Genomic DNA, 15953 nt, shown 5'->3' with positions numbered 1-15953 from the left:
AGAGGCTCGCGATTCCGCCAAGAGTGGCTCCTAGATTTGGGTAGAAGTCCTGAGATTTATATTTTCCCCAGTTTAAAAAAAATTAAATCTTAAAACCCATTTTTAAATTAAAATCCATTATTTCCTTTTAAAATTTTACCGTACATTTTGTTATTCAATTTATAGTCTCATCGACATAGTTCTTCAAAACAATAGGTTTTTTTATCAACTTTTTTTTAAAGGTGAGGGCATTATTACATTATATATATATATATATATATATGCAGGTTTTGGTGTCTTCGGGTGTCTTCCCGTGTAAGAGTCGGGGTGTCTGTGCGACGTTTCGACGAGGTCTCACTCGTCATCTTCAGGCTGGTGCTTTCGGCTTCTTGTTACTGGAACAGGGCAGAATCTGGTGTTTGAGTTCCTATAAATACTGTTGAGGGGTGTGGTGTATAGCCTCCAACGTTCTGGGCAGAGAGGAAGTTCCTAGATTAGTGTGCCTTTTCTTCTTTTGTTCCTTAATTACTTGAGGGATATCTTGAGTGATTTCATGAGTGATATTCTGAATACCACTGGGTGGGTCATTAAGTGTAGATTAGTTGCTAAAGCTTTCGTGTCTTGACCTCTTGAGCTTGTGAAGAGTTTTTCTGAGAAGATGGCTGTGCTGCATTTAGTTGTGCTCTGGCTTGGCTTCGTGTATAGGGGCGAGTTGTGGTTTTGTGCCTTGTGCCAGCCAGATCTGTGTAGGGATTGCAGGGGGGTGCAGCATCCGGAGGTGCCACTATAGTTTGGCTACTGGATGGAGTCTGTAATATGTCTGTGGAGAGGGTCTGGGTTTGGGTCTGGTGTGGTTGATTGGTGACGGCGTTCTGTGTGCCTCTGGTTCTGGTGTCGGTTTTTGTGGGGAGGGCTAATTTCCAGATGTCTGGCAGGCGGGACGTGTCGTCACGCTTGTTCATGTTGTGAGGGTGTTTCTCTATCTCGATGGCTTCCATGATTATTCTCTTGTGGTGATGTTCCATGTTAAAGAGCAATTTGGAATCTGCAAAATTAATTTCGTGTCCTGTTTCTTTCATGTGTTGGAAAAGAGAGGAAGTTTTTTCTTCTTTTTTGACGGCATTCTTGTGTTCTGCGATACGTGCATTTATTCGTCTGTTTGTTTGTCCAATGTACGTGGCTGGGCAGACTTTGCAGGGTATTTCATAGACCCCTTGGTTTTCCAGCTGGATTTTGTCTTTTGGGTTTCTGAGGATATTGGCTATTTTTTGGTTGGTGCAGAAGGCTGTTTTGATATTGTGCTTATGGAGGATTTTGCTAATTTTGTCTGTAGTGCCCTTGATATAAGGAAGGAGGGCCATGCCATTGTTTTCTTCTGTGTCTTGGTTTTTGGGGGGTGTTTCTTTTTGGATTAGCTTCGTAACCCTGTTTTTCTGGTATCCATTGGCGATTAACACATTTGAGAGATGTTCCATGTTAAAGAGCAATTTGGAATAGTCAGCTCCATAGGCTCACCTCTACAAAATCTCGCTAAATTTCTCGCTAAGCAACTTCAGCCCTATGCAGAATCCATCGCTTCACACGTTACTAACTCCTTCCAGTTCATAGAAACAATAAAGAAGCAATACCTACATCCCGATGACCTACTTGTGAGCTTCGATGTTGTATCTCTCTTCACCCAAGTGCCCATTAATGAAGCCTTGACAGCCATTCAAAACAAATACAACCCCCCCAAATACATCCTGGACCTGACCAACCACTGCCTAACCAACACGTACTTCATCCACAATGGACAAAGATACAAACAGATAGAAGGAGCACCTATGGGATCACCCCTCTCACCGGTCATCGCAAATTTGTACATGGAACACTTTGAAACCAATGCTTTAGACAAGTCAGAACACAAACCCAAACTTTGGCTCAGATATGTTGACGACACCTTTGTAATTTGGCCACACGGGAAAGAAAAACTAGATAGCTTCCTCACACATCTCAACAGCCTACACCCCAAAATACAATTCACTATGGAAATAGAAGACAACAACCAACTCCCCTTTCTTGACGTCCTAATCTACAAAAAACCTGATGGCTCCCTAGGACACACTATCTACCGGAAAAAAACACACACCAACCGCTACTTACATGCACAATCACACCACCACCCTGCACAAATAAACTCCGTAGCCAAGACTCTCGTCTCCAGAACCAAACGCCTGGCTGACAAAGACCACTTGACAACTGAGTTACAGAATCTCTCAAATGTGTTAATCGCCAATGGATACCAGAAAAACAGGGTTACGAAGCTAATCCAAAAAGAAACACCCCCCAAAAACCAAGACACAGAAGAAAACAATGGCATGGCCCTCCTTCCTTATATCAAGGGCACTACAGACAAAATTAGCAAAATCCTCCATAAGCACAATATCAAAACAGCCTTCTGCACCAACCAAAAAATAGCCAATATCCTCAGAAACCCAAAAGACAAAATCCAGCTGGAAAACCAAGGGGTCTATGAAATACCCTGCAAAGTCTGCCCAGCCACGTACATTGGACAAACAAACAGACGAATAAATGCACGTATCGCAGAACACAAGAATGCCGTCAAAAAAGAAGAAAAAACTTCCTCTCTTTTCCAACACATGAAAGAAACAGGACACGAAATTAATTTTGCAGATTCCAAATTGCTCTTTAACATGGAACATCACCACAAGAGAATAATCATGGAAGCCATCGAGATAGAGAAACACCCTCACAACATGAACAAGCGTGACGACACGTCCCGCCTGCCAGACATCTGGAAATTAGCCCTCCCCACAAAAACCGACACCAGAACCAGAGGCACACAGAACGCCGTCACCAATCAACCACACCAGACCCAAACCCAGACCCTCTCCACAGACATATTACAGACTCCATCCAGTAGCCAAACTATAGTGGCACCTCCGGATGCTGCACCCCCCTGCAATCCCTACACAGATCTGGCTGGCACAAGGCACAAAACCACAACTCGCCCCTATACACGAAGCCAAGCCAGAGCACAACTAAATGCAGCACAGCCATCTTCTCAGAAAAACTCTTCACAAGCTCAAGAGGTCAAGACACGAAAGCTTTAGCAACTAATCTACACTTAATGACCCACCCAGTGGTATTCAGAATATCACTCATGAAATCACTCAAGATATCCCTCAAGTAATTAAGGAACAAAAGAAGAAAAGGCACACTAATCTAGGAACTTCCTCTCTGCCCAGAACGTTGGAGGCTATACACCACACCCCTCAACAGTATTTATAGGAACTCAAACACCAGATTCTGCCCTGTTCCAGTAACAAGAAGCCGAAAGCACCAGCCTGAAGATGACGAGTGAGACCTCGTCGAAACGTCGCACAGACACCCCGACTCTTACACGGGAAGACACCCGAAGACACCAAAACCTGCATATATATATATATATATACACACACACACACACACACACACACACACACACACATATTTAATTATAGGCTTTAATGCAGCAAAAGGTATTTCTATGTAGTAAAACAAGTGCATACTATGATTTGACAAAATATGTTACTTTTCTCCAGACTATAGTGATTTGTCTCCAAAAAGACTCCGAAAATGTACTGGGGGAGAAATGTCCATTTAAAACATTTTCAAAACTTATAAAATCGCAATAAATTCAACAAACTCCAACTTCAGCTATATATTATTAAACAACATATTGATGTTTTCAATGGCATTAGGACTGCTCTTTCTGTTTTTGAGTTTCTACGGGCTCCTCCTGGTTTGATTTATTCATTCTGGCTGCTGTGATGTTTATTATGATTATGTTTTCTTGTAGCTAGCTGTTAACTGTCTTGAAACACTGTAAAAAGGTAGGAAACAAATCTATAAATAAAACATTCAAGCCTTAATGAGCTTGTTGAATGTTGCCTGTAATATTTTTCACAAATAAAATGTGTTATCGAGGCAGAATTCAGAATTGTAATCTTGAACCACATGAGGATATGTGGAATTAAATGTTATTTAATGTTGCAAACCTAACTCCACTTACCTGGGAGTAAGTTCCATTGAATTTAGTTGGACTTAATTCTGAATAGACATGATTAGAGTGTACTGTAAAGCAGTGTGATTGTGTGCCTCAAAACCAAAATAGTCTGGAAAATATGGGAGACAATGGTAAAGGAAATAACAGTGGTCAAAAAATCATTTGGTATGTTTATTTGGTCTTCCTGAGAACTCAGAACCATGTATGAGTCAGAGGATGGTGGTTATTCACAGTTCCATGAATATTATTTTATTTTGTCTCCCCTATTGTTACTAATAAATGACTCACATGTTCCACTTGCCCAGGGAGGGCTATCATACAGCTATTTGTTTAGAACAGGGGTCAGCAAACTTTTTAGGCAGGGGGCCGGTCCACTCTCTCTCAAACCTTGGGAGGGGGGGCTGGACTATATTTGGGGGGGGAATGAACAAATTCCTATGCCCCACAAATAACCCAGAGATGCATTTTAAATAAAAGCACACATTCTACTCATGTAAAAACACGCTGATCCCCAGACTGTCTGTGGGCCAGATTTAGAAGGTGATTGGGCCGGATGCGACCCCCAGGCTTTAGTTTGCCTACCCATGGTTTAGAGGTAAGGAAGAAGGCAGAGCTGTTTAGTAGCTATCAGTGTATCTGAAATAGCACACACACGATGGAGTAACAGAGGGTCTGATAACTGCCAGAGTTTTCACCAACCTCATGCATATGGCTTAACAAATGCTTCTGTACCCTTTCAATATAAGGGTATATCTGTCAGGCTCCTAATGTCAGCCTGGTTTATGGACAGTCCTGCTGGACCCCTCTAGTCCAGCATCCTGTCCTCACAGTGACCAACCAGATGCCTATGGGACACACTGCCTATGGAGATCAGACAGGCTCCTTTACTGTACTCCTTTCAGCAGCTGCTAAAAACATTTTCATTTAGACAAGCCTACCAATATATTTAGAGTGCTGGTATGTTTTTAGTGTATTGCTTGTTTCAATTTGTTGAAAGTTTTACTTGTTTTTACCAAGAAGTACCGTATATTGTTTTATTCTTTTTGTAAACCACTTTGAGGTTTTCTACAATCAAGCAGTACATCCATTTTATGAAACAAATAAAACAAAAATAAATCCACAAGCAGGATGTGGGTGCTACAGCACTCTCCCTACTTGTGATTTCCAAGCAAACAGTATCCAGAGATATATTGCCTCCAATACTACAGGTACTATACAGCCATCATGGCTTGCAGCCTTATCTTCCATTGACTTGTCTAAACTCCTCTTGTAATCATCTAAGCTGGTGGCCATTACTACATCTTGTGATGGCAAATTCCATTGTTTAACTATGTCTTGATTAAATATTTTATTTTGTCTACGGTACAATTCTAACTATGTCTACTCAGAAGTACGCTTCATTGGATGGTGTGGAGTTCTAGTGTTGTGAGAGAGGCCTAGTCACTTTCTTCATACATAATTCTGCATACATGTTTCCCTTTACCTTTCTGCCAATCCCAAAAGGCCCAAATGTTGTAACTTTTCCTCATAGGGAAGTTGCTAAAGCTCCTTGATAATTTTGCCAGCCATTTTCTGAATATTTTCCAGCTCTACAATAACTTTTTTGAGGTGCACCAATTAGAAATGTGCACAGTATTCCAAGTACATTCACATCATCATGTACCCGTATTTTTCGCCGCCACCCCGCTATTCCCCGACCTGATCTGGAGGCTGGCGGGGGGAGAAGCAAGCTTGCTTCTTCCCCCGCCAGTCCCACAAACCGGGGGACAGCGGGGCAAGCTGTCCCTAAAGGCAGAAGAGGGAGACGGAGCGCTCCGTCTCCCTCTTCTAGCTTGGGGATGGTTGCGCAAACCTGGGGGGGGAATAAATTTTTTTCCTTGATTTCCCCCCAAAAAAACTAGGTGCGTCCTATGGGCCGCTGCGTCCTATAGGGCGAAAAATACGGTAAATAGCATTATGATACTGGCAGTTTGGTTTTCAATCTCTTTCTTAATTCTCCCTAACATGGTGTTCACCATTTTCACAGCTGCCATACTCTGGGTCACATTTTTATCAAGCTATCCACTTTACCCCCAAAGTCACTTTCCTGGTCAGTCACTGCCAGTTCAGGCCTAATCTGTTTATGTAAAATTAGGTGGTGTTTTTTTTTTTTTTTACCCCATTGTGCATCACTTTTCACTTGCTGACACTGGATTGCATTTGCCATTTTAATGTCCATTCACCATGCTTGGAGAGGTATTTTGGAGTGTCATACAATTCTTTGTTTTTACCACCCTGAACAATTAGGATTCATTAGCAAACTTGGCCACCTCATTGCTCCACATCATTTATGAACAAGCCAGTTGTAAAGCTGTAGGTGGACTTACCCTCATCCCTGGAAAGTCTACTTGCATGGTAATATACTGGTTGATAATCTTCCCCCACCTGGAATGGGCATTTCTGAAAATATTAGTAATTTTAATCACTGTGTCATTCACCTGCTTTCAAGCCCAACCTGTGAGTAAGATCCATTGAATTCAACAGCACATACTTCTGAGTAGGCATAGATAATTGGAATGAAATAAAGAGTGTCACATGATCAGTGAAACATTTTACTGTTTACACCAGGTATCACAAACCTGAAAAAAATTACATTTTGGGCATTTGTTTTTCTTCACAGGATTACTGCAGTCTATATGCAGTCTTCCTTTGCAAGAAAGGAGCATTATTTATTTTTATCCATGTGAATGCTACAGGTTTGATCCACACTGCAAAGTCTAACAAATAATATTGAAGGATACTGTAATAAGAAACCTGCCATTAAAAGGTTGCATTAATCAGGTAATAGTCACAGGCTAATGAAATAACACCTTTTTCTGGAGCTTCATCTATATTGTTCATATGTTAATTGGTTCCTTCTTTGCATAATAACTGTAGATAGCTAAATTACCTCAGCTGCTTAATGTGGCTGATAAAATTAGCTAATGGCAGCTACTTAGCTAAAAGTAACAAGAGGGCCTAGGTGATTACACTTACAAAGCTGTTCAGTTACAATGTTATAGCAAAAGGTGTATGTACTTGTTACTATTAGATGGAAGAATAGCATGGTTAATGCTGGTTAATTGAAAATCTAGTGGAAAATCTCATTAAGTAATATTTTAGCAAATCAGAAAATAGTAGTTTTAGGTATTAATTTTAATACAAAGCTCTCTGATATACTTTGGTCTTACAATTATACAAGGTAGGTCTCATCTCAATTCTTATTTCATGACTACAGATATTAAAATGTTATAATTTTCTTATGGCTCCCTACTGAGTACATTGTTGAGCTGAACTTTGCAACCAGGACTCCCAAGTTCATAGCAATATAGTTAAGAAGAGCCTTTTTAGAAAAAAAATAACTTTCTTGGTCTTTTCTAGGAGGAATTGTTATGTCTCTCTTAACAGTTATGATCTACCCACATATTCAGCAGCAGATCTTCCCGACCTGTATATGTGGTAATGGAGAAAACTTCATATAGCTGCTAAAGGCGGCTAGAAAAAAGGAAGCAACAATAAGGTGAACCAGTAGTATTTTCTGGACTGTAATGGATAAAAGAATCAACTTGTGTTGATTTTGTTTCAAACCATGATGACTAGAGGCAAAGGGGTGGGGGAGATTTGTTGAGGAAGGGCCAGGGCCATCTTATCCATTAGGCGCCCGCCCATCAGGGGAACCCAGCAGCGGTAGTCTGGGACCGACCAGGAAGAGCTGCGAGGGCATGTTGGGCAGCGGCAGCAGCTCTTCCTATGGCCAGCCGTGCTCTCTCGCTTCCTGCCTGGGAGAGGAGGCAGCAGCGGCGCACAAAGCTACATTGCACCCTTCTCCCTCCTGCCCACCCTGCGGCAGTAGTGGGACTGCTGAGGAAGCCTGCGCGGCAAGCGAGCCTCAAGCTGCCCAGCGCAGGGGGAGGAGAGGACAGGGAGGGGGAAGGGTGCTGAGAACGTCTCCCCCCCCCGCCCCTTATTTCAAGGAAAAAGGTGGAGGAGGGATTCATTTGGGGCGGTGGGAGGGAAAAGTTGAAGGGGGGGCGCACTACCATTAGGACTCAGTTCTGAGGTAAGGATGGACTCGAGAGTGTGCTCTCCATGCAGTTAGTGGTTAAAAAGAAACAAACACCAACAAAAAGTCCTTTAAAGACAGGGACAGGTTTTAAGGTCCTATTAGATTCTGCAGGGCTTACTCTCAGGTAAGTGCAGTTAGGGCTGCAGCCTTTGTGACCCAAGTTTTGTGTCCTTTTTAGGTTCAGGATGTCACTGCTTTACACCCACCCCCGCACCCCACAATATTTGAAAATGTCAGCTTTGTACTTAAACACAAATTCGCTGAGAACTTCATTCTCTGTGTCTTTATCAATTTATTTAAAGAACAACAAACTGGTGATTGCTTTAACTTTTTGATATGTGGTGATTTGAATCATGAGGATGAATTAGAACTGCTGAGTCTTGAATGAGTCTTGCTTTGGAATTGAGGACTTAGATTTTCTTCTGCCTTTTCATTTCATTTTGTTCTAAGGGCTTGTTAGAGATAATGTGTAAGCGTGGTGTCAGCTCCCTTTAAAAAAAAGACCAACTCTGGGAAATGGGGGGGGGGGCGCAGAGGGATCTTTGCACTACTGCGCCGGAGATGCTTAAGACAGCCCCGGGAAGGGCTATAGCTCAGTGGTAATGCAATTGTCTCCAGTTCAATGCTGTGCGTCTCCAGGTAAGGTTGAACGAGACTCCTATCTGAAATCCTGGAGAGCTGCTTGAGTCAGTAGACAAAATTGAGGTAGCTGGATCTGTGCTTTTTTACTTGGTATAATGCAGCTTCCTGTGTTCCTCAACACCTAAGAGTTGTGTAGAACAGCGGTCAGCAAACTTTTTCAACAGGGGGCTGGTCCACTGTCCCTCAGACCTTGTGGGGGACTGGACTGTATCTTTTTTTGGGGGGGAATGATGCAAGAGCACCACGAGCCCCAGTGGCTGCTTACCTGTGTCTTGTGAGCAGAAGGGGCTGGCGGCAGGGGAGACAATGAGCGGCGTGCGAAAGAGCTCCGGAGAGGGGCTGCTTAAAATGGCAGCCGCTCAAGCACTGCTGCTGCTGGCACCAACAAAGCCCAACCCCCTTCCTCCTCTAGGCAGGGCGGGGAGAAGCCAGGAGGAAGCACCACCACCGCCAGCATGTGAGGGAGAGGGAAAGAGTGCGTGCACTGGCGATCCACATGGGGATTCTTGGACCGTCCGTGGGCCAGATCCAGAAGGCAATTGGGCCTGATCCGGCCCATGGACCTTAGTTTGCTGACCCATGGTGTAGAAGATGGCACTTTGACAGGTGTAGTTTATCATATAGGAATGAATCACACACACTCTCTATTTTTCTCCTAAAGATGGAGAAACCATGTTCTCCTTAACCATTGATCCTGTTTCCTGGATAGATCTTAGCAAGTGATATTAGCATACATCAGAAACTATGGGATAGCTATTGCTCGTGTGCGGATGATAGTTTAATGGGGAGCAGTTCTGGGGCATTGCAGGCATGGGGAAAGCAAATAGGTAAATGTGCATCTGGTGAAGACATCCCCACCCTCTCTGGTGTATTCAGCAGTATGCCAACGTCACTTGAAATGCAGCAGGGAGAAGTGAACGGACTGCATTTTAAGCCACAAACGTATGCACAGCCATAGATAGGGGAGGAGGCTGACCCTATGCTTCTTACCTGAATTTATGCGTCATACCTGTGCCTGTTGCTGTCTGCCTAGATACCATTCTTCCTTGGAACATGGCCTGAGTTGGTTGGTGCTAGGAGCAGTTGTTACTACAATAGAGCCTGCCACTTCTTCAGAAGAGTTGTGCCTGAATCCCTGCAGCAAGGGACCAAGCTTCTGCTAAAAAAAAAAAAGAAGAAGAAGCAAGGGGGAGCAAAGTAAGTGGAGCCCTTGAGACTCTCCTAGCTGGGTTTTTTCCCCCTCATTCAAGTGTCTGCACCTGGTTGCTATCCATTTCTGTGTTCTTTTCTCCCAACAACAAAGCTTGAAATCTGAGCTTGAGGGGAGAGAACCGTTGAGGACTAAAGAGGCAGCTAATTATGTTTCCTTGCCTACCTCCCGGGCTGTGCCAGAGACACTAAATGTTCAGCAATTGCTGGTGTGCCACCCCAGGAGTTGCTAGCACTGTAACTGGCTCCAGTCTCATGGAATCCCTTCTTCCTACTCCTTCCTAGGAAACTTAAAGGGCACAGACCTTGAATACTTTGTAAATTTTGTAGACCAAAGTGGAATTATCAGGTAGGAGGGAGACGGCATGTGTGATAGAAGAGAGAGAGAAGAAATGGGAGCATGTTGTTGAGGGTTAGATTTGTAGGATCTTGGAGCAGGTGAAAAGTTGAGTAAACAATCGGGCAAAAGTATTGGCTTCAGGTCTTAGGTCTGTTCAAATCTGTTTGATTTTCATATTGGAAGTGACTGGCTTTTGATATCTAATTAGCTGAAAAGGTATATTTTCTCCTTGATGTAAAATAACATTGTGGACAATGAGAGGGGCAGAAACGTTATAGCTGTCCTCATTTGGCTGTCGTAATCCAGAGGCAGATCTATGGCAGCCACAGCAGCTCCTCAGCTTCTGATGGTCATCTTTGTTAGTACCAGGAGATGGAGTTGGTTCTTATCTGCTACATCCAAATGGAGCAGCTATAAGGGTGCTCTTTGCAGGGTGATATATTATTGCAGTGACTTTGACATTATGGAAGTTCTCCCCAAAGAGACAAGGAATGGACAAATTATTCAAATTTTTAAGTGGGCTATATTTTGGGCTGCTGCTGCTGCTTCATCAAGACTTATTTTAGAAAGCTGTTTGATAATAGAAAGTATTTATATTTTCTTGGAATTTATTTTGCTGATCATTCATTTTGATTGACCTATGTTCTTAAATATTTTGCTATTACAATTGTTTTTGAATTATAGTGTGCTTATGAGTGGTAAACTGGCCTTGGGTGGACTGTGTCCCTAAAGCAGGCATCCTCAACCTGCAGCCCTCCAGATGTTTTGGCCTACAACCCCCATGATCCCTAGCTAACAGGACCAGTGGCCAGGGATGATGGGAATTGAAGTCCAAAACATCTGGAGGGCCAAAGGTTGGGGATGCCTGCCCTAAAGGCAGCCTATAAATAAATCTACAAATAAAACAGTTTTTAGTGGTAGTAGAACACTTTGGCAGACACCCAGATAATTACTTGTCTTGTCCTGGCTCAGTTTATTAAGGCCTGAAAATACTTTTAAAATCACGTTCTCTGATGTGCATAAAATGAAGTATCTATTTGAATTGCCTTGCAGCAATCTCTGTATCCTGGCAAAGCAGGAGAGTGTAAATAGACAGCTTTATAAAACTCTGTGTGTGAGAGAGGGGGAGGTGAAGCTTGCTAGTTTCTGCTTATCCAGCAAGACCATTATGGGTCGGCAAGGCTCGTCCCAACGGGTTCCAAAGCCACTTAAGTATTATAGTATATTGTTTAAGGCACATGCTATTGTGAAAGCTCTGTTTCTAAGAAGTGTGTGTTTGTCTTGTGTGGCCAGGCATGTGATAAATCCTGGTATGCATCACACTCTTAAAAGAACAGCAAGCCTCTCTCCGTTTGACTTAGCTTCTGCAGGCCCAGGAGGACAGATAACGAAAGTGTGTAGCTAAATATGTAGCTTTACCACAAGCGATGGTAAACTTTTGCAATGAATCAGCTTGTGCACATTTGCCTTTGCCACAGTTCAGCACCTCTTACATTTCTCTCAACAGCTTGGCAGGAACCAGATGTGAGAAAGTGATGCTTGCTTGAGAAGAAATTGTATGCGCCTTCTCCCAGTATGGCTCTGTACTATCCAACTATGATGCAGACCTTGCCTTATAACTATCTACCTCTTGGGCCAAGTCGACCATCAGATACTGCACACGCCTCCATGATCCCTCCAGTCCAGATGCACAACTTCTACAACAGGCCTCTTGCTGTGATTATGGACAATAACAATGGTTACAATGTAAATCCAGCAAACCAAATGGAGTACCATCACATCCATGGTGCAAATCCTTACTTCTATCCTTACCCTTTCTGGTACTACCCCCAAGTGAGCCCTCTTCCTCTGTACAACCCCTATGCTAACTATCCTCCTTATGCAGCCTACCAAAGACCAGGCTGGGATGTGTGGCCTGAGGGATTCACCTTGAGAGGAGAACTCCATTGGGGTAAGCTTGAGAGGATTGTGGGGCCTAGGAGGGACTTGCCGGAATTCGTGAAAGACGATCTCAGAAGGGTCTATGGCACCTATCCAAGGACGGATGTTACCATAACATACCACAGTGGGGAATTTATTGTGAAAGGGGACCCTAGAGTTGGAGAACAAGAATACAGGGTAGAGAAGAGAATCATCCGAAACGAACCCACCCCAACTGCTAGTGAAGCTGAGGACAGCAGTGAAGACCGCAATAGGAAGAAGAAAAAGAAATCAAAGAGATAATGAAAGTGGTTCAAATAATACTGACTGAACATGTATCCCTCTGTTTAGACCTAGGATCTGGCGGCAATGATACCGAAAACTGAAAGAGATTTTTCTGTGACATTTTTATAGGTTCCAATAACTTTCTTAGTAGCTGTTGTATACTCACTAATGTGCACACATACTTTTCTCTTGTGCTAATGTTGCTCATTTTGTCAACCCCTGCTCTTTTTTTGAGTGACTCCAAATGAATGCCAGTAGTGCAGCCTTTCAATTGGATCAACCCAAAATCTACTTATAAAAAATGATTATGGATTTCTGGTACATTATCTTCCTAGTAGTACGTTACCATTTTGCACCATAAATTCTTCCTGCCTCCCTCATTGTTGGAGGGATCTCTTTTCTTTCTTTCCTTCCCCCACCCCTGGCCAAACATTGGCTACTTTAAGTTAATGTCCATAGAGTTCACTATGGAATTATTCTGAAACTGAACCCGAGGTCACAGTACAAGGTGATGGTATACTGAAAATGGACAATGGACACACAACATACATAAATAGGATCAGACTACCTTTATTTTTAACATCAGCACAGACAAACCTATTGTGAATTCCACCTTCTGTAATATGTTTTAAGCCATTTGTGATTCTTTCCTAGTGAGATGAACAATTGCAAAGAGTTCTGCTTGGCCATCAGGTTGCACTTTGTATATATGCAAAACATAGAGCATTTTAAATAAAGGAAAACAAGCATGTTTTACTGTGTGAACATTTCTTTGTGATAACTTATTGTAAGTAGGGTAGAAATGACTGCTTGACATAAATAGTATTGTTTATTTGTGGGGTATCTGCATGTTTTAAAGAAGGAAATAATTCCTGTCTTATCACCAAACTGTGAAGTGCAGATGTTGAGTACAGCATAGCATAAGATTATCTCTTCTGCTAGTTTCAAGAAGTACACAGAGTTCAGGAATGAACAAGAGGACAGGTATAGTTGTAAAATACAAATAATAATACTATGACTTTGATCCATGCACTAATCTTTTGAGTTCCTCCCTAATGTGGCTATACGTACTTATCTTAGAGCAGATGGGAAAGCTCTGTAAGCTTCATGGTGCAGAAGGATGGGTGCCTGATAACTGTTCATGGTGCTATATGAAAAGAGTAAGGCCTAAAGACTGAATTTTACTAAATATACCCTGTTTGATTAAGCATATGGATCCATACATGGGACAATATTGGGGTGGCCAAGCTTTTCCTTCAGGCCATGTATAAGATTGAAGCCTTTTAAAGTGACAATTGTAAGGATCAAAGTTAAATTCAGTGGGACATGGGAATAAACATGTATAGGTTTGGGTTGCACATCTAAAGTATTGCCTTTTAACCTAACAATGCTAACTTTCTCAGCCATTGGTTTCAGACTAACTTGTATGCAGATAGTCACACTCATCTACTATTTTTACACAGCGATGCCACCCATGTTTTGGCAAATAATAATAATATTTTTTTATTTATACCCCGCCCTTCCCGGTTCAAAAACCGGGCTCAGGGTGGCTAGCAACAAATTTAAAACACTTTAAAATACTTATAAAAGCAGCATAAAATAAAGTATAAAAACCTGAATAACAATATAATTCAAAAATCAATTAGATAATCCCCGGGGCTAGCTGGCTGAATTGGTCCTACATGGGCCAGTGAGGAGGCCAGGGGAGAATTAGCTGTGGGGTCTCAGAGCGGGTGATTTCATAAAAGGGGAGGGGAAGGGAAGAGAAGAGAAGGGAAATAAAAGATCAGGCTGAATTCCAATTAAAGGCCAGGCGGAATAGCTCTGTCTTACAGGCCTGACGGAAAGAGGTTAAATCCTGAAGGGCCCTAGTCTCATGGGACAAAGCATTCCACCAGGTCAGAGCCATCACTGAAAAGGCCCTGGCCCTGGTGGAGGATAGTCTGACTTCCTAGGGCCCGGGACCTCTAAACTATGGTTATTCATGGACCTTAAGGTTCTCCGCAGGGCATACCAGGAGAGGCGGTCCTGTAGATACGAGGGCTTTGTGTGTGTTCAAAGAATGCATGACTGTGACACGTGGGTTGTTTTGGACCCAGAAGAGGGCTTATACAGTGGTACCTCGCAAGACGAATGCCTCGCAAGACAGAAAACTCGCAAGACGAAAGGGTTTTTTGTCTTTTGAGCTGCTTCGCAAGACAGTTTTCCCTATGGGCTTGCTTTGCAAGACGAAAACATCTTGCAAGTTTGTTTCCTTTTTCTTAACACCGTTAATACAGTTGCGACTTGACTTCGAGGAGCTTTGTGGTAGGCTTTTTTGAGGTTTTTGAAGACTTTGGTGATTTTTGAAGCTTTCCCAAAACTTTTCCGACACCGTGCTTCGCAAGATGAAAAAAATCACAAGACGACAAAACTCGCGGAACGAATTAATTTCGTCTTGCGAGGCACCACTGTACTGCATCATACTGTCACTTTTAAAAGGTAAAGGTACCCCTGCCCGTACGGGCCAGTCGTGTCCGACTCTAGGGTTGTGTGCCCATCTCACTTACGAGGCCGGGGGCCAGCGCTGTCTGGAGACACTTCCGGGTCACGTGGCCAGTGTGACGAAGCTGCTCTGGCGAGCCAGCACCAGCGCAGCACACGGAAACGCCGTTTACCTTCCCGCTATAAAGCAGTACCTATTTATTTACTTGCACTTAGGGGTGCTTTCGAACTGCTAGGTGGGCAGGAGCCCACTGTCACTTTTAGGCTGATGATATTTCTCTGTAGAAAGAGGAGGTGAGTGGATTATAAGATAATGTCAAAGTGCAGGTGTGGCAACATCACCTTAGCTCCACCCAGGTTAACTTGGGGTGTGCATGCATGCAGCTGCTTGAATAGGAGAGCCACCTAAAAAGGATAATCCACGTAGATGGCAAACGTTCAGCTACCGTATATTGGCTTATGGTTATGTGTCTTGACGGATCCCCTTGATGACACACAAGATAATACACAAGAGTGAACTCGGCAGCTCCTGGAGTTTAGTTGCTGTCTAGCTGTAGAACTGAATCCACGGGGCGTTTCAATTGTTCCCAAAGCCTATGGAATTCAGTTCTCAGAGCTAGGCAGCCATGTGGGACTCCTGCTGGTTGAAGCGGCCATCTGTAGGAGAAAGCCAGATGCAATTATATTACTAGAGATGTCAAAACTCTTAATATGACAACATAGGTGAAAAACACGTTTATCGGTAGCATTAAAAAGAGAGACCACCCAGTATCAACTGCTAGCCATGGTGGATTCTATGCTCTGTCTCCACAGTCAAGAGTCAGTGATGCTTCTGAATACCAGTTTCTGGAAACCACAGGAGGGGACAGTGCTCTTGGGCTCAGGTTCTGCTTGTGTATTTCCCATAGACATCCGGCTGGCCACTGAGAACAGGATGCTGGCCTTAAATGGGCCATTGGCTC

At 43.1% G+C, this 15953-nt stretch overlaps 1 long non-coding RNA gene across 2 annotated transcripts; it reads left to right on the top strand.

Moving 5' to 3' along the window:
• The first annotated feature begins 141 nt into the window (after window positions 1-141).
• On the top strand, window positions 142-13260 carry LOC309533488. Of its 2 annotated transcripts, none has more exons than XR_014220257.1 (3): window positions 142-221; window positions 7477-7565; window positions 11810-13260. It is a non-coding gene; the product is annotated as an uncharacterized lncRNA (long non-coding RNA). The 2 variants fall into 2 exon arrangements; XR_014220258.1 differs by having other exon boundaries at window positions 7454-7565.
• The last annotated feature ends 2693 nt before the right edge of the window (window positions 13261-15953 follow it).

The sequence above is a fragment of the Podarcis vaucheri genome (assembly GCF_965113315.1).
Source record: "Podarcis vaucheri genome assembly, chromosome: 5".
Classification (NCBI taxonomy): Eukaryota; Metazoa; Chordata; class Lepidosauria; order Squamata; family Lacertidae; genus Podarcis; species Podarcis vaucheri.
The sequence above is the reverse complement of the archived record's forward strand: the minus strand, read 5'-3'. Positions and strand labels throughout refer to the sequence as shown.